At 38.8% G+C, this 25,698-nt stretch overlaps 1 protein-coding gene across 2 annotated transcripts in view; it reads right to left on the bottom strand.

Moving 5' to 3' along the window:
• Window positions 1–25,698, bottom strand: part of EXD2 (exonuclease 3'-5' domain containing 2) — a 95,813-nt gene that overhangs the window by 47,530 nt on the left and 22,585 nt on the right. Inside the window, exon 2 of one of the 2 annotated variants that reach the window (XM_070594130.1) lies at window positions 9,890–10,029. The exons of the other annotated variant lie outside the window; for it this stretch is intronic. The gene's annotated coding sequence lies outside the window, so the exon portion shown is untranslated. The remainder of the gene's footprint in view (window positions 1–9,889; window positions 10,030–25,698) is intronic. 2 annotated transcript variants of the gene reach the window in all.

Raw genomic sequence — 25,698 nt, 5'->3', positions numbered from 1 at the left:
TGGCCTGGTGGTGCAGCAGTTAAGTTCACATGCTCCGCTTCAGTGGCCAGCCCGGATCCTGGGTGCAGACCTATGCACCGTTTGTCAAGCCACACTGTGGCAGGTGTCCCACATATAAAGTAGAGGAGGATGGGCACAGATGTCAGGGCCAGTCTTCCTCAGCAAAAAGAGGAGGATTGGCCATGGATGTTAGCTCAGGGCTAATCTTCTTAGAAAAAAAGAAAGGACAAGTACAAAAAAAGCTCATACCCATACCTTGTAATAGCCCTAAACTGGAAACTACCCAAATATCCACGCTGTTAGAAGTCAGTGCAGTGATAACTCTTGGTGGAGTGATGGCTCTGGAAGAGAACATGGGGAGGCTCATGAAGTGCTGATAATGTTTTATGTCTTAATCCAAGTGTTGGTTTCCATGTGCGTTCAGGTTGCATATTGGTGGGCACTTTTCTGAATGCATGTATAAAAAGTTGTTGTTTTTTTTAAATGAATGTAAAGGAGTGAAAAGTTAATAAACCCAAAGAAGAAGAAGAACAGGAGAGGAGATAATAGCAGACAAATAAATATCAGTATAACTTTGGAAGATAGAAATTGGATTAGGATGGCAGAATATTGACATTTGAGGGATCCCGTAACGAACTGTCTGGGTCCATAGGCAATCACCCTACATGAAGGCCCAGTCAACAAGCCCCCTCTGTGTATAAAGAATTTCCAATCAGCTTTTTAGTTCCTCACTTTGTCTTAGTCTGTTTGGGCTGTTATAACAAAATACCATTGACTGGGAGGCTTATAAACAACAGAAATTTATTTCTCACCGTTCTGGAGACTGGGAAGTCCATCATCAAGGCACCAACAGGTTTTTTGTGTGGTGAGTGGCTGCTTCCTGGTTTATAGATGGCAGTCTTTTCACTCTGTCCTCCCTTGGCTGAATGGGTAGGGAGCTCTCTTGGGCATCTTTTATAAGGCACTAATCCCATTTGTAAGGGCTCTACTCTTATGATCTAATCACCTCCCAAAGGCCCGACCTCCTGATACTATTATATTGGGGTTAGTTTTCGACATATGAATTTTGAGGGGACACAAAACATTCAGTCTATGGCACTCTTGAATGTGAAAAGACATCCAAGAATCACCAGTTATTGCAGGAACCTCTCCAATACCAATAATTAACATTTTCTAATGAACATGTATAGAAAATGCACCCAGCATTTTGAAAACACACGTACTTTTTTTCTTTTTCTTCTTTGTCTTCTCCCCAAAGCCCCCCGGTATGTAGTTGTATATTCTAGTTGTAGGTCATCTGGTTATGCTATGTGGGACGCCGCCTCAGCATGGCCTGATGACCAGTGCCATGTCTGCCCCCAGGACCTGAATCGGCAAAACTCTGGACCGCCAAAGTGGAGTGTGCAGACTTAACCACTCAGCCACAGGGCCAGCCCCCACATATACTTTTAAAACATATAAAGAGGATGTAAGAAAATTAATTTTGATTTAGCCCATTGAGCAGCTTTCTACAAATTACAAGAAATTGCTATCATACAGATCTCATTCTCTGACCATATTAAAATAAAGTTGGAAATCAATAATAAAATGATTATTATTTTTATTTTGAGGAAGATTAGCCCTGAGCTAACATCTGCTGCCCTCCTTCCTCTTTTTGCTGAGAAAGATTGTCCCTGAGCTAACATCCGTGCCCATCTTCCTCTACTTTATATGTGGGATGCCTGCCACAGCATGGCTTGCCAAGCAGTGCCGTGTCTGCACCCGGGATCTGAACTGGCGAACCCCAGGCCGCCAAAGCAGAACATGTGAACTTAACTGCTGCACCACTGGGCAGGCCGCTAAAATGATTATTTTTAAAACTCCATATATTTGGAGATTTTAAAAAATCTTAATAACTGAAAGATTAAAGAAGAAATCCCAATGGAAATTTATAATATTAGATTTAAGAGGTAACAAAAATATTATGTATGAAAATTTATAGGATACAGGTAAATTAATAACCTTATATGCTTTCACATTAGAAAATAAGACTAAAAATTAATTATATAAATAATAAGCTTAATACATTAGGAAAAAGACAAAGAATAAATACAAAATAGTAGAGAAAAGATAAAGATCAAAGAATAAATTAATGAAATAGAAAAATGCAACACAGATGGCCAACAAAATTAAGGTTAGATCTTTAAAAAGACTCATAAAGAAAACAAAGTTCTGTGAGACTGATCCAGATAAAAGAGAAATAGCAACAAATAATATTAGGATTAAAAAGGGGGGCATAAAATACAGCAGAGATTTAAGCAATTAGGAAATATGGTGAATAATTTTATGCCAAAATAATTGATTAGAAAATAGAATGAAAGGACAAGCCACAAACTGGGAGGAAATATCTGCAAAACGCATATTTAATAAAGGCCTGCTATCCAAAATATACAAAGAACTTTTGAAACTCAACAACCCAATTAAAAACTGAGCAAAAATCGAATAGACACCTCACCAAAGAAGACATATGATATCCAAATAAGCATGTGAAAAGATGTTCAACATTATATGTTATTAGGGAATTGCAATTTAAAACAACAGTGAGGGGCTGGCCCAGTGGCACAGCAGTTAAGTGCATACGTTCCACTTCGGCAGCCTGAGGTTCACTGGTTCAGATCCCAGGTGCGGACATGGCACCGCTAGACAAGCCATGCTGTGGTAGGCATCCCACATATGAATGGAGGAAGATGGGCACAGATGTTGGCTCAGGGCCAGTCTTCCTCAGCAAGGAGAGGTGGATTGGCAGCAGATGTTAGCTCAGGGCTAATCTTCCTCAAAAAAAAACAACACAAAACCCCACCAAACCCAGCAATGAGATACCAGTATCTCGTGGAATGGCTAAATCCTATTAGAATGGCTAAAATCCAAATACTGACAATGCCAAATGCTGACAAGGATATGAAGCAACATGCACTCTCATTCATTGCTGGTGGGAATGAAAAATGGTACAGGCACTTCTGAAGATATTTTGTTAGTTTCTTACTAAGCTAAACATAGTTTTACCATAGGACCCAGCAATCATGCTCCTACATATTTATCCAAATAAGTTGAAAACTTTATAAGTCCACACAAAAACCTGCACACAAACGTTTATAGCAGCTTTAGTCATAAACTGAAAGCCACCGAGATGTTCTTCAATAGCTGAATGGATAACCAAACTGTGGTATATACATACATTGGAATATTATTCAGCAATAAAAAGAAATAAGCTATCAAGCCACAAAAAGACAGAGGAATGTTAAATGCATATTGCTAAGTGAAAGAAGCCAGTCTGAGAAGGATACATATTCCAACTATATGACATTCTGGGAAAGGCAAAACCATGGGGACAGTGAAAAGATTGGTGGTTGCCAAGAGTTCCTGGAAAGGAAGGGAGGGGTGCATGGGTGGAGCATGAGGATTTTCAGGGCAGTGAAACTATTCTGTATAATACTGTAATGGTGGGTACTTGATATTATGCATGTGTCAAAATCCATAGAACTGTGCAACACAAAGAGAAAACCCTAAAGCAAACTATGGGCTTTAGTTAGTAATAATGTATCAATATTGGTCCATCAGTTGTAACAAATGTACCACACCAGTACAAGATGTTAATAATGGGGGAACTGTGGGGAAGTTGGGGGGAGGTATTATAGGGACCTTCCGTACTTTCTGTTCAAATTTTCTGTAAATTTAAAACTGTTCTAGAAATAACCTCAATTAATTAAGAAAAAGATCATGCTGTCCACTACGTGATTATCTAAAAATGCTTTATTCATTTATTCATTGATTCCAAGGACAATTTAATGCCAAGCACTGGGATGGCATGTACTGAAAACTCAAGAGGACCTGTGGCAGGAAGTACTAGTGGTCTACCCAATATCCATTCTCCCCATCTGCTTAGTAACAGAAGTCAGGGGCATTTAAAAATTGCATTTAAAAAAATACATTTTTCTGTGTCCATTGGGAATAGGTATGGTCATATGACTAAGTTCTGGCCAATGAGGTATAAACAAAAGCTTTTACATTGGACTTTTGGTAAAGTTCCTAAAAAGGAGTCAGACAACTGGCACCAGCCTTTTTTGCCTTTTTGTCATTGCCCTTCCACTTCTTTCTTGCTAAGACTAGGACCTGATGGCTGGAGCTCTGACAGCTCTCTGCCACTGCAGTGGCACCTTGAAGACAGAAACCATGTGCTTAGGAAGGTAGAGTGGAGAGGTAGAAGCCTGGCTCTTGATGCTTTCTGTAGTTTTCGTACTTACCCTGAGCTACGTAGCTCTGCACTTCTTTTACATAATTTTTTAAGCCACTGCTGTCAGTTGCAAGTCTTTTGTTACCAGCAGTGGAACCCAGTCCCTAACTGATGCTGATATTAATAATGAGTGCATGCCATACAGGTCAACTAAAACCTATTGAGACAGTGCCCAGCACTGAAGATACACGAGAAAGGGGGAAAACTTCCACTGGATTTGTTTAGTGTATTGAAGATAAAGGCCAAAAACTTGGAGGAACCAATAAATAGGCTCTTTTGAAATCCTGTTTTCGTCTGTGAAAATTCTGTCCATCCTTTCTGCCCACTGATCCCTTCTATAAACTTTTGTAATATTATTAGGTACCATACGGATTATGAGAATGTGTAGCTATGCACTCAGGAAGCTTACAGGCTAGTTGGAAACACTATTCATTAGCAAGTGGGAAAAGGTATCCTTTCCTGGTGGTTTAGACAGATAGGGAACTTTCTTCTCCCCCTAAGGAGTTGGAATGAGACTACCTCTTGGGAAAGATGCCTGTATTCATTTAGAAGAAAGTAATGAAGGCCCCTTAGAATGAGGGTGAGACACCTCCCCCCAAACTCACAATGGGACATGTTCACCTGACCATAGAGGTTGAAAGGCTGGTGAATCAGCCAGCATTCCTTTTGTTCTGCAGTGAGTGGTGTGCTTGGGGCTGAGTGGAATTGCTTTGTAGGATAAAGGGGTGAGTAATTAGAAGATTCAGGGGATCAATCAGAGATAGAGGGAGGAGTCAGCAAGACTCCAAACTTGCTGCGAGAAAGAAATGGTTAAAGTGTTTGGGGAGTTGAGTTTAAGTTCTTTGCAGTGGGGTGTGTGTGTGTGTTGTATAACCTCATCTTCTAGCTCTCAAGGGTAAGATTCAGTAAAGTCTATATCATTCTCTAGTGCTTTGGTTTCAGTAGATTCTTTGGAGGAATTTGAATAGGTGTTGAATTTTGCACCCAGGTTTGCAAGAGGTAAAAATGAAGGTTATGCCTGGGCTTTCTGGAGCTGGAGGGTAAAGGATGGACTGCTGACATCTAAGTCACAGAGAAGACAGCATAGGAAGAGACCTCCAGTTAAAGATGATGGATTGAGCCACGTGTAACTCCACTTCCTGCTGGAATCTCTCTAAAACAATGGGAAAAACACAAAACTCTATGGTAAAAAAGATAGAAAAAGATGCAGATCACCCAAATGAAACTGTTTATTCAGAACTTGCTATAGCAGAGAGTCGGCCACCATCACTTGTGACTGGCAAAGACTCAAGGGCAGGCAGAGGAGGGGGAAGCTTTATAGTGAAAAGAGGGGAAGGCTTCAGTTATGATCTGATTGGAGGTCAGTGTCATGGGGAAGCTGGAGATGGGCTCACCAGAAGCCAGGCTTCTTATGTGATGGGTTTGGCTTTCTCTGATTGGTCCTGTGCCGGAAGTGGGGCCAAAATGTAAGGAAGCTGACTCATTAACAAGTTCTGACCATTCTGGGCTGACTGTCCCAGAGGTTGTGGTTTGGCTTCCCAGGCTGGTTGCTGTAGAAGCTCTGGGTCAGATTTCTCTTGTCATATACGGTCTGGCTATTGTCCATTTGTAATAGTCAGTCTCTCAGAGGACAGAGGAGGAGATAAAATCGCTAACATTTTGGAAGCTGGAAAGCAGGAGAGTGGGAAGTGACTTAGCTGACTCATCATCTGTCGAAGAAGAAGGCTGAGAGGCAGCCTGATTTGCCCCAGAGAACCACCAAAAGGCTCAAGAATTGGCGGCACCAGGAACCTCAAAAAGCTGCGGTAAAGTCGGGACTAACAGCAGAATCAGAAGCACTTAGACCGCCAGATTTCCTCCCTCGCTCCCAGCGACTGCCCGTCCTGTCCCCTGCAGAAGGCTTAGGATTGATTCCCCGGAGCAGGTGGAGGGTAGCTTGTCTAATTAAGGATAGGGATGCCATTCTAAAAATAAGAGGATTCAGTGAAAATTATTTACTTTTGAGACTCCTGCCTCACTCTCGCATATTAGCAACCAATGTGAGAAGTAAGTGTTAAAGAAAATTTTTCTGATAATTTTGTTGTGAGCATAGATAAAAAATTTCGTTACTATTGACAAGAGATTTTCATATTGAGGTATATGGGGTAGCTGTTCTGGTTCAAAACTGTTTCGGCTTGAAGTACAGAAGCCTGACTTATGGCCTATCAAACATACATTGTACATCTCTTTAACCATGAAAGTAAAGAATGCATGAAACATTATCTCAAAGTAGAAGAATGCCCTCTTTGGGGCCGGCCCCGTGGCAGAGTGGTAAAGTTTGCGCACTCTGCTTCCGCAGCCCAGGTTTTCGCCAATTCGAATCCTGGGTGTGGACATGGCACCACTCATCAGGCCATGCTGAGGCAGCATCCCACATGCTACAACTAGAAGGACCCACAACTAAAAATACACAACTATGTACCAGGGGGCTTTGGGGAGAAAAAAGAACAATAAAATCTTTAAAAAAAAGAATGCCCTCTGGTTACCAGGGAAAAGGGGGGGTGGGGGGAGGCTACGGAGGGGGAAGTGGTGTACCCACAACGTGACTAACAAAAATGTACAACTGAAATCTCACAAGGTTGTAATCTATCATAACATTAATAAAAAAAAAAAAAAAAAAGAATGCCCTCTTTTAAGATAAGAATGCATCCTTCCCCTCCTTCGCCCACCAGTATCAGTAACATTGATGAATATGTATCCTGGGCATGTTTAATGTATGTTCTTTGTTCTACAAGGTCTAAGACTATACTGAAAATCATGCTTCTCCAGAACGCTTTCTTCCTTTGTGGAACCTGCCTTCCCAGGTTATAATCCTCAGCTTGGCTCAAGTAAAACTCACCTTCTCTCTCATCTATAGAATGGCTGTTGGTTATTTTGCATGACACTATCTTGTAACAAGAGAGAAGGCCTATAGTAGCACAGGAAAAAGTGTGAAGTACTTTTAAATGGACCAAAAGATTATTGGGCAATGGAAAACTATGCATCGTTTTAAGCAGAACCTTCCCACTCATCAGATTCTACGGGGTTTATGTCTCTTACTGTCTTTGAACTGTTTTATAATTCTGAAGAGAGATAAGCTAATTTGTGGAAAACTGATAGTAATGCCAACAATTATTGTCTTTAGACATGCAAATAAATTCTGTTAGGTGAAGCTTCTGCTGACATTCCTGTGCCCCCACATCGCCCAAGAAGCCAGCTTCGCATCTATTAAGAAAATTGATTTCAACATTTCTGCTGGGCTTAGCTATTTTTCTGGTCTTTGGGTTTTCATTTGAACTGATTGTAACATCTTTTCTGGTTCTCTCATTAATTAATGAGCTAAATTAAATCTTTAAAAACATTTTTAAAATTTTTTTAATTGCAGTAACATTGGATTATAGCTTTCAGATGTAAATTAAATCTTTGACACATATGCATTTCATATCTGCATCTGAGTCATGATTTTCCTTTTTGTTTTTAAACTATTACCTTTAAAAAGTTCAATTCAAAGCTTTGCTTTTGGTAGGGATATTTGGAACGAAAAGGGATTGGTTAGAAAATCATTTTAGATTAGACACAAAAAAGAAAAGAATATTTGGTAAAAGTCACTACACTCAACTGAAAAGTGAGTGGGTAGGTAACTGGTTTCTCAGAAGTTTTAATCCCATTAGTTTATTAGAATTTTATGTAGGCATTTTATCAGAAATTCTGATTTCTTCCTGGAAGGAGGCTGTAAATGACATCGTGCAAAAAGATTGCATCCTAGTCCTAGTTTGGATTGTTTTTTCTTTTACAGGATGATGATTCCCAAATCTGCAGTCCAAAGCTGTGTCTCTAAATACCTGTTATACCAGTGCTACTCACAGTGCTGGGTTGAGATGAGGAAAGGACCTTGCTCCAGAATGGAAATCAGCATTCTGCTCCCTTCACTGAAAAAATCTTCCTAAAAGATGTCGAGGGAACTAAACATGATGCTTGCTGACATAGGCATTTACATTCTGGCACGAGCTTTTATCTTGCTGAGGACTGATAAAAACAAATTGCACTAAATGTGGTTATGTACCTAAAATGAAATATTATTCAGCCTTAAAAAGGAATGAAATTTTAATGCAGGGTATGACATGGATGAGCCTTGAAGATATGATGCTAAGTGGAATAAGCCAGACACAAAAGGACAAATAATATATGATTCCACTTATATGAGGTAGCTAGAATAGTCAAATTCATAGAGACTGGAGTAGGGTAGTGGTGGCCAGAGGCTGGGGGACGGAGGAGTAGGGAGTTGGTGTTTAATGGGTACAGAGTTTCAGTTTGGGATAATGGAAAAGTTCTGGAGGTAGATAGTGACTGTACTTAATGCCAAAGAACTGTACAATTAAAAATGGTTAAAATGGGAAATTTTGTTATATATGTATATGTTACCACAGTTTTTTAAAATTCAGACTGACTAGTCCAGAGACTAGACTTTGAATTGTACTATATTAGACTCCAGGCTTCTCAAAGTAAATTTATCAACCCCAACAGATCTCTTCACTCACTACAAACTGGCTCCTCTCTACTCCCCACTCCACATATATTCTACATCTTTCTCCACCATTCATTTGGTTACTAATACTAGAAACCTGTGAAATGCCCTAGACTCCTGCCTCTCCCACATCCTTTTATATGTAATCTGAACAAGGATTGTCCAACTGTGCTGGTTATAAAGAAGTCATTCGTCAGCTTCAAACCTACCCATCTATGGTGTGTCTTGTGGCGCTGAGGCTGGGTCTCTGCAATTTATATTTTCCCTCTGCCAGCCTGGCTGTCTTAGGGTCTGCCAATAGTGAGGGATCAGAGACAAGAAGAAGGGAAAAGTGACTTGCTCCTTCCTGTTCGCTTCCTGTTTCTATCAGTGTCCCCCAGGCAACAGTTCTTCATGCCAGCAGCAGCAATTGGTTCCAGCTTTGGACTTCTTTCCACATTCCCAGAACATTCCTCAGATATACCAGTACCAGCAACCCTGCTCAGAGTTCAGAGTCCCAGCACTGAAGGGGCCCTCCTCTGAGCTACTGAGCTACCGGTACAAGTTGGGCAGCATGTTCTCCTCAAGGTCTGGGTTCCACTCTCTAGGGCCCGTCCTTTAAGTGTTTGGTCCTAATAACCCCAACCTTGACCCTTTATTTCCCCATCTACTTCTTGCAGTTACTACTTTTTTGTTCCAGTTTCCCTTTTCAATTCTCCAATCCCTATGATATCTCCAATGACTCTTTATATTAATTTTCTCAGCTAAGATAACTGCTATGGTTTCTGTTTGTTTATTGAATCCTGACTAATACAGAAAATGGTCCCAAGAGGGGTTCTGAGAAACAGGCTTTCAGATATATGATTTTGGGGTGATCTGGTCATGCCCTTAAACTCAAATTCAATGTTGAGCAACTTGTCAATGGGAAATGGGATGTAGTGGCATCATAAATAATCAACTTACCACCTTTAGTCATTTGTGTTGCAGTGTCCAGGAAAGCAAGAGCTTTGGTACCGTGTTTGACTATTTGACGGTAATAGTGACTATAACAACTGTAGGTCGGGAGTGGCTTCATTTGTATGCACTGAAGAACTTACATAAAGAAATGAGGGGGCCAGCCCGGTGGTGCAGCAGTTAAGTTTGCACATTTCGCTTCTTGGCCGCCTGGGGTTCGCTGGTTCGGATCCCGGGTGCAGACATGGCACCTCTTGGCAAAAGCCATGCTGTGGTAGGCATCCTACGTATGAAGTAGAGGAAGATGGGCATGGATGTTAGCTCAGGGCCAGTCTTCCTCAGCAAAAAGAGGAGGATTGGCAGTAGTTAGCTCAGGGCTAATCTCCCCCCCCCCCAAAAAGAAAGAAAGAAATGAAAAGTTCAAGTCATTAAACATTCAGTTCAAGTCACAGTCAGAGAATGAAAAGAATCTCTTATTTTTTGTACCTACAGACTAATCTTGTTGAAAATTGAATATCAAATTTAATTGTGCAGTTTTCAGAATTACAACATTAGTTGAGTTCATAGCCTTGCTAGAACTCTTTAGTAAAAGACAGGGCATGACTGGGAAGGGTATGACACTGAAACGTAGAATGGGGACATTTGGGTTGACTCAAACAAAGCTAAGATTCTAGAATGCCCAAATCTCTCTAAACCTCCAATATCAGTGGAAATAGCCCTCCATCCTTTGCTTAAAAGCTCTATAATAAAATCATCTGAGGGATGTCTATTTTCCTCAAGCTTAACTCCAAACACTCATTGTTGCCTGTAGATCAGGGGTTTTCAACATGTTGGGCTGTGGATAATTCTTTGTTGTGAGGAGATGTCCTGTGCATTGTAAGATATTTAGCAGCATTTCTGACCTCTGCCCACTAGAGCTAGTAGCACCTCCCCTAGTCCAAGTTGTGACAACCAAAATTGTTTCCAGACATTTCCAAATGTACCCTGGGGGTGGAAATCATCCCCAACTGAGGACCACTGCTCTAGATCCATAAGCAGGGTCAGATCTCAACATGTTCCACAGTCTGACTGGAAAGAAATGACTTGTGCTTATTATTGCAACATTTTGCTAATTTATATTTTCAGAAACTTGGAGAATATGTGAAATAATGGATTCTTCCTTTTCAAGAAGTAAATAGAGAAGTCAGAATGTAACCCTAGATTTGGTTGAATTGTTGATATGGGCACTCTCACCACAATTCTAGATTTAACGTGTTAGCTTGCACAGCTGGAAATGGCTCTACAGTTGGTTGACTGAATTTCAGTAATGGCCTACATTCAATAAAGTTTAGATGCAAGAACTTTCTGGCATAACTTAGAAGAAGGAATCTAAAGGCTTAAGGAGATAGAAATGTTGGAGGGAATCTATCATGTATGAACTGCCACCCCCTCACTATGGCACCTAAGAAATCCCAGAAGACACTCCTTTCACTAAGGCATTGAGAAATACATTAGTGGATGGGCACCAGTATGCTCATAAACTATGCGGTGGCTGTTGTAGACAGATTCGATGAAGAGAGAAGTTACTGTTAAGATAGGTTCCCTGATCTCAATGCACACGATGGGATCCTGGAGTAGCGAGATGTCAGCAACAATATGAGTCAAGAGACAATGCGTGGACTTCTTTCCAAAGAATATACTATGGAAAGAGGGAGAAAAAAGAGTGATGTTACAATGTAGAAACCTGACAAACACTACTTCAGCCAGATTATCAAGGATTATAAGATTACACATCATATTGATAGTATATACCTGCCTAAGTAAACTAGGACTGCCATAAGAAAATACCATAGATTGGATGGCTTAAAGAACAGAAATTTATTTTCTCACATTTCTAGAGGCTAAGAAGTCCAAGATCAAGATGCCAGCCAATTCTGTTTCCGCTGAGAGCTCTTTTCCTGGCTTGTAGACAGCCACCTACTCACTGTATCCTCATATTATGGCGAGAGAGAGAGAGAGAAAGCTCTCTGGTGTCTCTTCTTGTAAGGACACCAATCCTATTGGATCATGGCCCCACCCTTATTACTTCATTTAGCCTTAATTACCTCCTAAAGGCCCTATCTCCAAATCAGGGCTTAGGGCTTGGACATACGAATTTGTGGGGATGGGATGGGGACATAATTCAGTCCATAGCAATACCCTTGATATAATTCAATGAAAATGGCACTTTACCTCTGTAGTCTTCCTCCCCCAAACACATAACCCCAATCTAATCATGAGATAAACATCAGAAAAATCCAAATTAAATGACATTCTACAAAATACTTGACTAGAACTCTTCAAAACTGTCACGATCATCAACAACAAGGGAAAGTCTGAGAAACTGTTATAGCCAAGAGGAACCTAAAGAGACATATCAACTAAATGTAAAGTGATATCCCTGATGAGATCCTGGAACACAAAAAGGACATTAGGTAAAAGCTAAGGTAATCTGAATAAAGTATGGAATTTACTTAATAATAATGTAATGACATTGGTTCATTAATTATGACAAATGCACCAAAGCATAAGTAAGATGTTAATAATATGGAAAATTAGGGGAAGGGTATATGGGAACTCTTTATCCTGTCTTCACAAGTTTTCTGTAAAAATAAATCTATTCTAAAATTAAAAGTTTATTAAAAAAGTAAAAAATAAAAATGATAATGTGGGCATAATTACCATAATGAGCAGCAGGAATGAAGCAGTATTTAGAAAGTTTTGATACGCAAGAATCTTTGGTAGTGGCTAATTGATCCTGGTGTCCCGGGTTAAATGGACCACTTAATAAAAAGTTTCTGGAGTCCCACTTACATGTTGTGTCCTAGTAAGCCACTATGCTGGACTGGATATAAACTCTGGATGAAAATACACCGAAGAACAACTCTCCAAAGGCATTGGAGAGTGAACAAAAGCAGACAGATTCTGACAGGGAGTCACCACCTACAAGACAGCAATAGCATAGGGTGAATTTTCTATCTTTTATAGTCTTTATCCTGAGGGCAGGCTTCAATCAGTGCTGCCCGGAGTACTAAAACACTGATAGAAAATCCATTCTTTCTGACCTGAAAACCCTGAGGAGAGAGTTGAGGGGAACCATAGCTGCTGGACAGTGAGAGGGGGATTGGGGGAACCATAGCTGCTGAACAGGGAGAGGAAATCCAAGAAAGGCGAGAACCAGAGAGAGGGAGTCCCATAATATACGTTCAAACACTGTTCAACTTCTGATGAAACCCTGAAACCCACTTGCTCAGTAAAGACTGCAAGCAAACCAATCAAAGATAAAAGAACTGAACTGAGATTTGTGTCGCAGCCCAGAGACAAAGTTTGCAGTTTGAATCCATCTAAATTACTGCCATGCTAAAAACAAGAACAACAACAACAAAATCAACACTCTTTAAGGAAAATAACAGAATCTAGTCTCTACAGCAAAGAATTCAAAATTACTTGACATATGAAGAAATGAGACTATGTATCACATCTTCTCAAGAGAAAAGACAATCACCAGAGGTGGACACCAATATGACACAGTTGCTGCAATGAGCAAAGATTGTAAGGCAGATAGCATAATTATGTTCAATGAGGTAAAGGGAAAATTCTCATAAATGTGCAAAAAGATAGGAAATCTCAGCACACAAGTTGAAATGATAGAAAAGATCCAAATGGAAATTCTAGAACTAAAAAATATATGTCTGAAATAAAAAAATTTACTGGATAAGATTAATAATAGAATAGAGATGACAAAGGAAAGAGTCAGTTTAACTTGAAGATAGGTTGCTAGAAATGATCTGATATGAAAAAACAGAAATGAAAAATTATTGGAAAGAAAATGAACAGTCTCAGAGATCACAGAAAATATCAAAATATCTAATGTATATCAAACTGGAGTCCCAGAAGGAGAGGAGAGAGGAAAAAAGAGACAAAAAATATCTGAGACGCAATGGTCAAATGATCAAGAATTTTCCAAATTTGTTGATACATACACATTTACAGACTCAAAGGTCTCAGCAAATTCCAAGCTGTAAAAATTCAAAGAAAAGCATGCCTAGGCATAGCATATTCACACTGCTGAAAACCAGACAAAGAGAAAATCTTGAAAGCAGCAAGAGAAAAATGACTCATTACATGCAGGTGAATAATGAATAAAAAAACTACCAACTTTCATCAGAAACAATGGAGGACAGAAGACAGAAGACCAACATTTTTAAAGAGCTAAAAGAAGACACTGACAATCCATAATTAAATACCCAGTGAGAACATTTATTAAGAATGCAGGCAAAATAGAAACTCTCAGATTAAAAAAAAAAAAAAAAAAGCTATAAGAATTCATCACCAGCCTGTACTATAAGAAATACTAAACGAAGTTCCTTGGGCTAAAAAAGAACTGATACCTATCAGAAAATCAGATCTTCAGGAAGGAATGAGGAGCATCAGAAATAGTAAATATCTGGGTACATACACAAGAGTTATTTTTCCTCTCATAATTCAAACAAACAAACATATGACTGTTTAAAGGAAAAATTGCCATGTGGGGTTTATAACATTTGTAGCTGTAATACATAAGACAATTTTGGCATAAAGGACGGGGGGTGAAATATTGATCTGTAGACTTGCAAGTTCTCTACATTCTACGTAAAGCAGTAAAATATTAACTCTAAGTACACTGTGAAAACTTAAGGAGGTACATTGAAATACCTAGAACAAATACTAACAATGCAATGAAAATAGGTATAGCTAAAAAGTCAATAGGTAAATTAAAATTAAATTTTTTTTTCCAGGAAGATTAGCCCTGAGCTAACATCTGCTGCCAATCCTCCTCATTTTGCTGAGGAAGACTGGCCCTGACCTAATATCTGTGCCCATCTTCCTCTACTTTTTATATGTGGGACACCTTCCACAGCATGGCTTGCCAAGTGGTGCCATGTTCACACCTGGGATTCGAACTGGCTAACCCCAGGCCGCTGAAGTGGAACGTGCGCACTTAACTACTGTGCCACCAGGCTGGCCCCTAAAATTAAATTTTAAAAAATGTTTAAGTAATTGAAAAGAAGCCAAGAAAGGAAAAATAGAGGAACAATAATCAGAGGGGACAAATAGAAAACAAATAATACAATAGAAGACCTAAATCCAACCATGCTGATAATTACATTAAATGTTGATGGATTAAACACTTCAACTGATGGATAGAGATTGGCAGAATCGCTTCATTAAAAAATAACTCCAATTTTTAACTACCTATAAAATACAGAATTTAAATAAATAAAATATAAAGAACACAGAGAGTTTGAAAGTAAATAGATAGAAAAAGACATGCAAACAGTAAGCATAAAAAAATGGAGTGGCTGTATTAATATCAGATAAAAGAGATTTTAAGATAAAAAGTACTACAGGAGATAAAAGGGGGAATTTTATTGCATGGGATGACAAACAAGGGAAATACAGAAAAACTAGAAAATAAGTGGTAAAATGTCAGCAATAAGCCATCAGATATCAATAATCACTCTAAATGTAAATGAATTGAATCATCCAATCAAAAGACATACAGTGGCAGGATGGATTAAAAAATAAGATCCAACAGTAAGCTGCCTCCAGGAAATAGATCTCAGCTCTAAAGAAAATACAGGCTCAGAGTGAAGTGATAGAAGATGATACTCCAAGCTAATGGCAGACGAAAGAAAGCAGGTGTTGGGCCAGCCCTGGGGCTGAGTGGTTAAGTTTGTGTGCTCTGCTTCGGTGGCCCAGGGTTTTGCCAGTTGGGATCCTGGGCACGGACATGGCACCACTCCTCAGGCCATGTGGAGGTGGCATCTCACATAGTACAACCAGAGGAACTCACGCCTAGAATATACAACTATGTACTGGGGGGCTTTGGGAAGAAGAATAGTTGTTAGCTCAGGTGCCAATCTGAAAAAACAAAAAAAAGAAAGCAAGTGTTGCCATACTTATACCAAACAAAGTAGACTTTGAGGTAAAGGCAATGAGAGACAAACAGGGGCAATATATAATGATAAAAGGTACACTCAACCAAGAAGACACAACACTTATAAACATATATGCACCCAAAACAGGAGCACCAAAGTACATAAAGCAACTATTAACAAACCTAAAAGGAGATATTAACAACAACACAATAACAGTAGGGGGCCCTAACACCCCATTTACATCAACTGATAGGTCACCTAGACAGAAAGTCAACATGGAAATAGTGGAATTAAATTAAAAACCAGACCAGATGGACTTAATAGATAAATATAGAACACTCCATCCAAAAACAGCAGGTTACACATTCTTCTTAAGTGCACATGGAACACTCTCAAAGATAGACCATATATGGGGAAACAAGACAAGCCTGAATAAATTTGAGAAGATTCTGGGCCAGCCTTGTGGCTGAGTGGTTAAATTCACATGCTCCACTTCAGCGGCCCAGAGTTTCACTGTTTTGGATCCTGGGCATGGACGTGGCACCACTCAAGAGGCCATGCTGAGGCAGCATCCCACATAGCACAACCAGAAGCACTCACAACCAGAATATACAATGATGTACTAGGGGGCTTTTGGGAAAAAAAGAAAGAAAGAAAAAAAAAGAAGATTGACAATAGATGTTAGCTCAGGTGCCAATCTTTAAAAATAAATGAATAAATTTAAGAAGATTGAAATATCAAGCATCTTTCCTCACCATAATGCTATGAAACTAGAAATCGACTACAAGAAAAACCTGGGAAAGTGACAAATATGTGGAGACTAAACAAGATGCTACTGAACAGCCAATGGATCACTGAAGAAATTAAAGGAGAAAAAAAAATGTCTGGAGACAAATGAAAATGAAAACACACAATACCAAGTCATATAGGACGCAGCAAAAGTGATCCTAAGAGGGAAATTCACAGCAATACAGGCCCACATTAACAAACAAGAAAAATCTCAAATAAGCAATCTTAAACTACACCTAACAGAATTAGAAAAAGAAAAACATACAAAGCCCAAAGTCAGCAAAAGGAGGGAAATAATAAATATTAGAGTACAAATAAATGAAATTGAAACAAAAACAACAGTAGAAAGGATCAATGAAACTAAGAGTGGTTCTTTGAGAAGATAAACCAACTCAACAAACCCTTAGCCAGATGCACTAAGAAAAAGAGAGGGGCTGGCCCTGTGGCCAAGTGCCGGGAGCCGTGGCTACATCATTTGATCGGCTGCTTGACAGGGTCCAGCCGATTAACGCCGAGGGGTGCAGGGGCGCTCCTTGGTGAAGAATAACCGGCTGGCCCCTCACATAGTTCTGAAACCTGTGCTGCTTCTAATTGCCCTTCATTCCTTTTCCTTTCTTAACCTTCAGTTTTCACTCCGTTGGGTGGCTGCTTTGGAGGCACTACTTCCGGTGAGAATTAAATATAGTAAGAGAATGTGACCACCTGCAGGTAACTTTCAGGATATTTTTCTGAGAGCTAATTTCGTTTGATGCAGTTAATTGATGGAGGAGCACACAGTCCCTTTTGAGACAAGCAGAAAGGAATCCTGCCCAGATAAGATGTCGAATTAGGTTCGTAGCCTCCATCTGGTTAATGTTTCCTTCTTCCTCCAGTTCTTTGTCTAAATATATATGCATCGTCCTTTCATGTTTGCTGCTTAATTGGATGATCAAGAAGTATCTATATATTATTCTTGACCTTCTGCTTTCTGTTAAAATGTTATAGAAGTTTTCTCCAAAAAGCAATAAATAATAAATAATTGCTGAGGTTATTTTTCTAAGAGAAACTAGTCATTAACTTGTGTACTTCAAAAAGATAACACTTGCAAAAATTGTTGTGCATCTGTTCTGTGCCTCTTTATCTCATGAGAACACCTGTAAGAACTGCCTTTTCACTCTCTTTGAAAAATATATAAGCGATGCTGAAAACTCAGTAAAGCGGACTTGATTGCACCAACTCAAGTCTCATGTCCCCTCCTTTCACTTCGCCGACTCGGTCTCTCCCTCAGGAACCTGGACTCAGCCGGAGTGGGACTCTGGCAGCCGAGTGGTTAAGTTCACGCACTCCGCTGCAGGCGTCACAGTGTTTCGTTGGTTTGAATCCTGGGCGCGGACATGGCACTGCTCATCAAACCACGCTGAGGCAGCGTCCCACATGCCACAAGCAGAAGGACCCACAACAAAGAATATACAACTATGTACCGGGCGGCTTTGGGGAGAAAAAGGAAAAAATAAAATCTTAAAAAAAAAAAAAGAAAGAAAAAGAAAGAGAAGGCTCAAATAAAATCAGAAATGAAAGAGGAGAAATTACAATGGATACCACAGAAATACAAAGCATTATAAGAGAATACTATGAAAAACTATATGCCAACAAATTGAACAATCTAGAAGAAATGGATAAATTCTTAGACTCATATAACCTCCCAAAACTAAATCAATAAGAAACAGAGAATCTGAATAGACCAATCACAAGTAAAGTGATTGAAACAGTAATCAAAAACCTCCCCCAAAATAAAAGCCCAGGGCCAGACAGCTTCTCTGGAGAAGTCCACCAAATATTGAAAGAATATTTAATACCAATCCTTATCAAACTTTTCCAAAAACTTGAAGAAGATGGAACACTTCCTAACATGTTTTTATGAGGCCAACATCAACGTGATCCCAAAGCCAGAGAAGGACAACTCAAAGAAGAAAAATTACAGGCCAGTATCACTGATGAACATAGATGCAAAAATCCTCAACGAAATATTGGCAAACCGAATACAGCAATACATTAAAAGGATCATGCACCATGATCAAGTGGGATTTATATCAAGGATGCAGGCATGGTTCAACATCTGCAAATCAATCAGTGTGATACACCACATTAACAAAATGAGGAATAAAAATCACATGATCATTACAATAGATGCAGAGAAAGCATTTGACAAGATCCAACATCTGTTTATGATAAAAACTCTCAATAAAATGGGTATAGAAGGAAAGTACCTCAACATAATAGAGGCCCCATATGAGAAACCCACAGCCAATATCATACTCAATGGAGGAAAACTGAAAGCCATCCTTCAGAGAACAGGAAAAAGACAAGTGTTCCCACTCTTGCTACTCCTATTCAACATAGTACTGGAGGTTTTGGCCAGAGCAATTAGGCAAGAAAAAGAAATATAGGGGATGCAAATTGGCAATAAACTGAAACTCTCACTGTTTGCAGATGACATGATTTTATATTCAGAAAATCCTAGAGAATCCATGGGAAAACTATTAGAAATAATCAACAACTACAGCAAAGTTGCAGCATAGAAAATTAACTTACAAAAATCAGTTGCATTCCTATACTCTAATAATGAACTAACAGAAAGAGAACTCAAGAATACAATCTCATTTACAATTGCAACAAAAAGAATAAAATATCTAGAAATAAATTTAACCAAGGAGGTGAAACAACTAAACTATGAAAATTATAAGACATTATTGAAAGAAATCGATAATGACATAAAGAAATGGAAAGATATTCCATGCACATGGATTGGAAGAATAAACATAATAAAAATGTCCATACTACCTAAAGCAATCTACAGGTTCAACAGAATCCCAATGACAATCTTCATGGAAATAGAACAAAGAATCCTAAAATTCATATGGGGCAACAAAAGACCCAAATAGCTAAAGGAATCCTGAGAAAAAAGAGTAAAGCTGGAGGCATCACAATCCCTGACTTCAAAATATACTACAAAGCTATAGTAATCAAAACAGCATGGTACTAGCACAAAAAAACACACACAGATCAATGGAACAGAATTGAAAGCCCAGGAATAAAACCACACATCTATGGACAGCTAATCTTCAACAAAGAAGCTAAGAACATACAATGGAGAAAGGAAAGTCTCTTCAATAAATGATGTTGGGAAAACTGGACAGCTACATGCAAAAGAATGAAAGGGGACCATTATCTTTCACCCTACACAAAAATGAACTCAAAATGGTTCAAAGACTTGAAGGCAAGATGTGAAACCCTAAAACTCCTAGAAGAAAATATAGGCAGTGCACTCTTTGACATCAGTCGTAGAAGGATCTTTTCAAATACCATGTATACTTTGGCAAGGGAAACAAAAGAAAAAATAAACAAATGGGATTTCATCAGACTAAAGAGCTTCTGTAAAGCAAAGGAAATCAGGAACAAAATGAAAAGACAACCCACTATCTGGGAGAAAATATTTACAAATCATATATCCAACAGGGATTAATCTCCAAAATATATAAAGAACTCAACAACAAACAACCCAATCAAAAAATGGACAGGGGATATGAACAGACATTGTTCCAAAGAAGATACACAGAAAGCCAACAGGCACATTAAAAGAGGTTCAACATCACTAATCCTCAGGGAAATGGAAATCAAAACTACACTGAGATATCACCTTACACCCATTAGAATGGCTATAATCATCGAGACAAAAATAACAAATGTTGGAGAGGTTGTGGAGAAAAGGGAACCCTCATCCACTGCTGGTGGGAAAGCAAACTGGTGCAGCCACTATGAAAAACAGTATGGAGATTTCTCAAAAAATTAAAAGTAGAAATAACATACGATGCAGCTATCCAACTACCGGGTATTTATCCAAAGAAGTTGAAATTAACAATTCAAAGAGACTTATGCACCCCTATGTTCATAGCAGCATTATTCACAATAGCCAAGATTTGGAAGTAACCCAAGTGCCCATTGACTGATGAATGGATAAAGAAGATGTGGTATATATATATAATGGAATACTACTTAGCCATAAAAAAACACAACATTGTCCCATTCACAACAACATGGATGGACCTTGAGGGTATTACGTTAAGCAAAGTAAGCCAGACAGAGAAAGACAAACACCATATAATTTCACTCACATGTGGAAGATAAACTAACACATGGACAAAGAGAACAGATTAGTGGTTACCAGAGGGAAAGGGGTTGGGAGGTGGGCAAAAGGGGTGTAGGTGCACATTTATATGGTGACGGACAAATAATAATGTACCACTGAAATTTCACAATGCTATACACTATTATGACTTCAGTTTAAAAAATGGGGCATCTTTTTTAAGGTATACTTTTGGTTAGGAAGATTGTCCCTGAGCTAACATCTGTTGCCAACCTTCCTCTTTTCTTTTCTCTCCAAAGCCCCAGTACACAGTTGTATATCCTCGTTGTTAGTCATTCTAGTTCTTCTATGTTGGATGCTGCCACAGCATGGCTTGATGAGCAGTGCTTAGGTCTGTACCCAGGATCCAAAGTGTCAAACCCTGGGCCACCGAAGCAGAGCACGTGAACTTATCCACTCAGCCACAGAAATCCCCCTGAAAGGGGGCATTTTATAATAAAATGGTCAATATATCAGGAGACATAACAATCATAAATGTGTGTATACCCAATAACAGAGCTTCCAAATATATGAAGCAAGAGTTGACAGAATTAAAAGGAAAATGGACAATTCCACAATCATAGATGGAGATTTTAAAATCCCTCTCTAGCCAATTGATAGTCGAACCAGGTAGAAAATCATCAAACACATATAAGAACTGAACAACACTATCAACTACTTTGATATCAATTACTTAATTGATATTTATAAAACTCCACACTCAACAGCTGCAAAATACACCTTCTTTTCAGGTGCAAATGGTATTATCACCAGGACAGACCATATATTAAGCCATAAAAGAAGTACTGATAAATTTTTTTTTTTTTAAGATTTTATTTTTTCCTTTTTCTCCCAAAGCCCCCCGGTACATAGTTGTGTATTCTTCGTTGTGGGTTCTTCTAGTTGTGGCATGTGGGACGCTGCCTCAGCGTGGTCTGATGAGCAGTGCTGTGTCCGCGCCCAGGATTCGAACTAAGGAAACACTGGGCTGCCTGCAGCGGAGCGCACGAACTTAACCACTCGGCCACGGGGCCAGCCCCCTGATAAATTTTTAAACATTGAAATTTTAAAGAGTAGTTCTCTGACAATGGGAGTAAATGATAAATAAATAACAATAAGATTCTAAAAATCTAAAAAATTTGGAAATCAATCTATACACTTGTAAACAATTTACAAGTCAAAAAATAAAGAGAAATTGGAAGATATTTTTAAATGAATGATAATGAAAATAAAACACTTCAATATTTGTGGAATCCAAATAAAGCAGTGATTAGAGGGAAATTTATACCTTTAAACATTTATATTAGAAAAGAAGAAAGATCTAAAATCAACAATCTATGTTTCCACCTTGAGGAATTAGTAAAACAAAAGCAAATTAAACCCCAAGGTAAATAGAAGGAAATGATCAAGATAAGAACAGAAATCGACAAAACAGAAACTGAGCAAAAATAGCAATAGTGAATGAAAACAAAAGCTGTTTCTTTGAATTGATCAATAAAATCTACAAGCCACTAGCCAGATTGATGAGGAAAAAAAGAGCGAAGACAAAAATTATCTCAGGAATTGACAGTTGGTTTAACATTTCAAAATCAACCAACATAATTCACTGGCATCATGCCTGATTTACAGATAATTCTGCACCAAATAGAAGACACCGCTGTAACATTACAGTCCCCAAAAGGAGTACCCTTGAAAGATGTAGTTAAGCAAAATACTGCCAGTGGGCACATCTTCAAGAAATACATTTAGTTGTCCACTTTATCTGGACTGAGAAATGGCGTGAAGAACAGATTTACACTGACAATGGGCAGTTGCTCACTGTTTCACTGTATGCTTAGGGATTTGGAAAGAAAAGCAGCATTAGAAGATAAGCAGAAAGAAGGTGTGGGGATGGACTTCTCAAATGGGCAGAATGTGATGATATTTGAGTCCCATAAAAATGCTCACAAAAGGGCATCCACCGCAAAGGAGGCTCTCAATTAACCAGGTGGACAAGATCACATGTAGTACAAATGTCACCCCAGCTCTTTCTCCAAATACAACAGTGTTTTGCTCAATGAGCTGAAGTACAATGTGACCATGTTGCAGGGATGAAGAGTATGCATGGACTGAATAACATCAACTTCCCCTCAGTAAGTCTGACCTGGCTAAGTATGCCCCTCAGTCAGCCTAACATACCTACAATAAAGACTTAGACTGGTCCCTCAATATGACATTCCCTGGGGTAAACAGTCAGCCAATTGATAGCAAGTTGATTACACTGGACCCCTTGTATTACAGAGGTAACAGCAATTTGTCTTTACTAGAATGGACATATGTTCTGGGTATGGATTTGTGTTCCCTGATCATTTTGCTTCTGCCAGCATCACCATCCACAAACTTAAACAAAATGCCTTATTTACTGTAATCATGTTTCATATAGTGTTGCTGCTAATTGAGTCTGGCTAAGAGTTTGTCAATTTTGCTTATCTTCTCAAAGTACCAGCTCTTAGTTTCATTGATCCTTTCTATTGTTTTTGTAATCTCTACGTCATTCATTTCTGATCTAATTTTTATTATTTCCCTCCTTCTGTTGACTTTGGGCTATGTTTGTTCTTTTTCTAGTTCTGTTAGGTGTAGTTTAAGATTACCTATTTGAGATTTTCCTTCTTTGTTGAGGTGGAGCTGTATTGCTATAAATTTCCTTCTTAGCACCACTTTTGCTGAATCCCATAAGAGTTGGTATGTTGTGTTTTCACTTTCATTTGTCTCCAGGTATTTTTAAATTTCTCCTCTGATTTTTTTTTTGTTTGGAAGATTAGCCCTGAGCAAACATCTGCTGCCAATCCTCCTCTTTTTGTTGAGGAAGACTGGCCCTGAGCGAACATCCGTGCCCATCTTCCTCTACTTTATATGTGGGACGCCTGCCACAGCATGGCTTGACAAGTGGTGCCATGTCCGCACCCGGGATCTGAACTGGCAAACCCCGGGCCGCCAAAGCCGAACGTGCAAACTTAACCATTGCATCACTGGGCCAGCCCCTCCTTTGATTTCTTAATTGATCCATTGGTTGTTCAGTAGCATGACGTTTAGTCCCCACATTATTTGTGACTTTCCCAGCCTTTTTCTTGTAGTTGATTTCTAGTTTCATAGTATTGTGGTCAGAAAAGATGCTTGATATGATTTAAATCTTCTTAAATTTATTGAGGCTTACCTTGTTCCCCAACGTATGGTCTATCTTTGAGAATGTTCCATGTGCACTTGAGAAGAATGTGTATTCTGCTGGTTTTGAATGGAATCTTATATCTATAATGTCCATCTGGTCTGGCATTTCACTTAAGGCCACTGTTTCCTTGTTGACTTTCTGTCTGGATGATCTATCCACTGATATAAGTGGGGTGTTGAGGTCTCCTGCTGTCAATTTCTCCCTTTAGGTCTGTTAATACTTGCTTTATATACTTTGGTGCTCCTGTGTTAAGTGCTTATATATTCATAAGTGTTATGTCCTCTTGGTGGAGTGTCCCTTTTATCATTATATTCTGCACCTCTTTGTCTCTCATCGTCTTTTTTTACTTTGTAGTCTGCTTTGTCTGATATAAGTATGGCAGTACCTGCTTTCTTTTGCTTGCCATTTGCTTGGAGTATTGTCTTCCATCCCTTCACCCTGAGCCTCTGTTTATCTTCAGAGCTGAGATGTGATTCCTGGAGGCAGCATATTGTTGGGTCTTGTTTTTTAATCCATTCAGCCACTCTGTTTCTTTTGATTGGAGAATTCAATCCATTTACATTTAGAGTGATTATTGATATATGAGGGCTTAGTACTGCCATTTTCTCACTTGTTTTCCAGTTGTTTTATATTTACACTGTTTCTTTTCCCTTGTATTTCTTTTTTTCTTTCTTTTTAAAGACTTGGCCACTGGGCTGGTGCCCACCCTCGTACCTTACTCCCATTTCAGTTTGCTGGTTTTCTGTGATGGTTTTCTCTTTGTTTATGATTTGTGGTTCTGCTCTGATTTTTTGTTTAGTGATTATCATGAGGCTTGTGTAAAAGGTCTCATAGATGAGATAGCCCACTTTCTGATAGCCTCTTGTCTCCAGTAGCCTAAGCAGTTTCCATCCCTTTCCTCTTCCCCCTTTGAGTTACTGTTCTCACAAATTATTCTTTTTTTGTGTTGTGAGTTTGTGACTAAATTGAAGTGTTTATAGCTATTTTTGATGCTTTCTGTCCCTTCATCTTTTATAATTGTTTACTAACCTATTCTGATATAGAGCTTCAATTTTCTGATTCTATCTATCTACTTATCTCCTTGCTCAAGGTTTTGTAAACCTTTGCTTTTTTGTTACAGGTAGGAGGGCTCCTTTCAACATTTCTTGTAAGGCAGGCCTAGTGGCAATGAACTCCTTCAGCTTTTGTTTATCTGGGAATGATTTTATTTCTCCATTGTATCTGAAGGATAGTTTGGCTGCATAGAGTATTCTTGGCTGAAAGTTTTTGTCTTTCAGTATTTTGAATATACCATTCAATTCTCTCCTAGCTGGTAAGGTTTCTGCTGAGAAGTCACTGAAAGCCTGATAGGGGTTCCTTTGTAGGTTATTTTCTTCTGCCTTTCTGCCTTTAATATTTTTTCTTTGTCATTGACTTTGCCAGTTTTAATAGTACATGCCGTGGAGGTCTTTTTTGCACTGATATAATTAGGAGTTAGATTGGTTTCATGAACTTTCAAGTCTAGTTCCTTCCCCAGGTTTGGGAAGTTCTCAGCTATTATTTCTTTGAACAAGCTCTCTGCTCCTTTCTCCCTCTGGTGTAACTATAATGCTTATGTTACTTCTCCTAATTGAGTCATACATTTCTTGAAGAATTTCTTCATTTTTAAAAATATCTTTGTTCTCACTCCTCCTCCATCAGAAGCATTTCTATATTTCTATCCTCTGAATCACTAATTCTGTCCTCCATAATGTGAGCTCTATTTTTATGGATTTTAGATTTTTTTTGTCTCATTAATTGTGCTCTTCACATCCAGAATTTCTGTTTCTTGTTATTTAGAGTTTTAATCTCTTTAGTGAAATATTCCTTCTGCTCATT

Source organism: Equus przewalskii, chromosome 25 (assembly GCF_037783145.1).
Source record: "Equus przewalskii isolate Varuska chromosome 25, EquPr2, whole genome shotgun sequence".
Lineage (NCBI taxonomy): Eukaryota > Metazoa > Chordata > Mammalia > Perissodactyla > Equidae > Equus > Equus przewalskii.
Note: the sequence above shows the minus strand (reverse complement) of the source record. Positions and strands in the feature narration are given on the sequence as shown.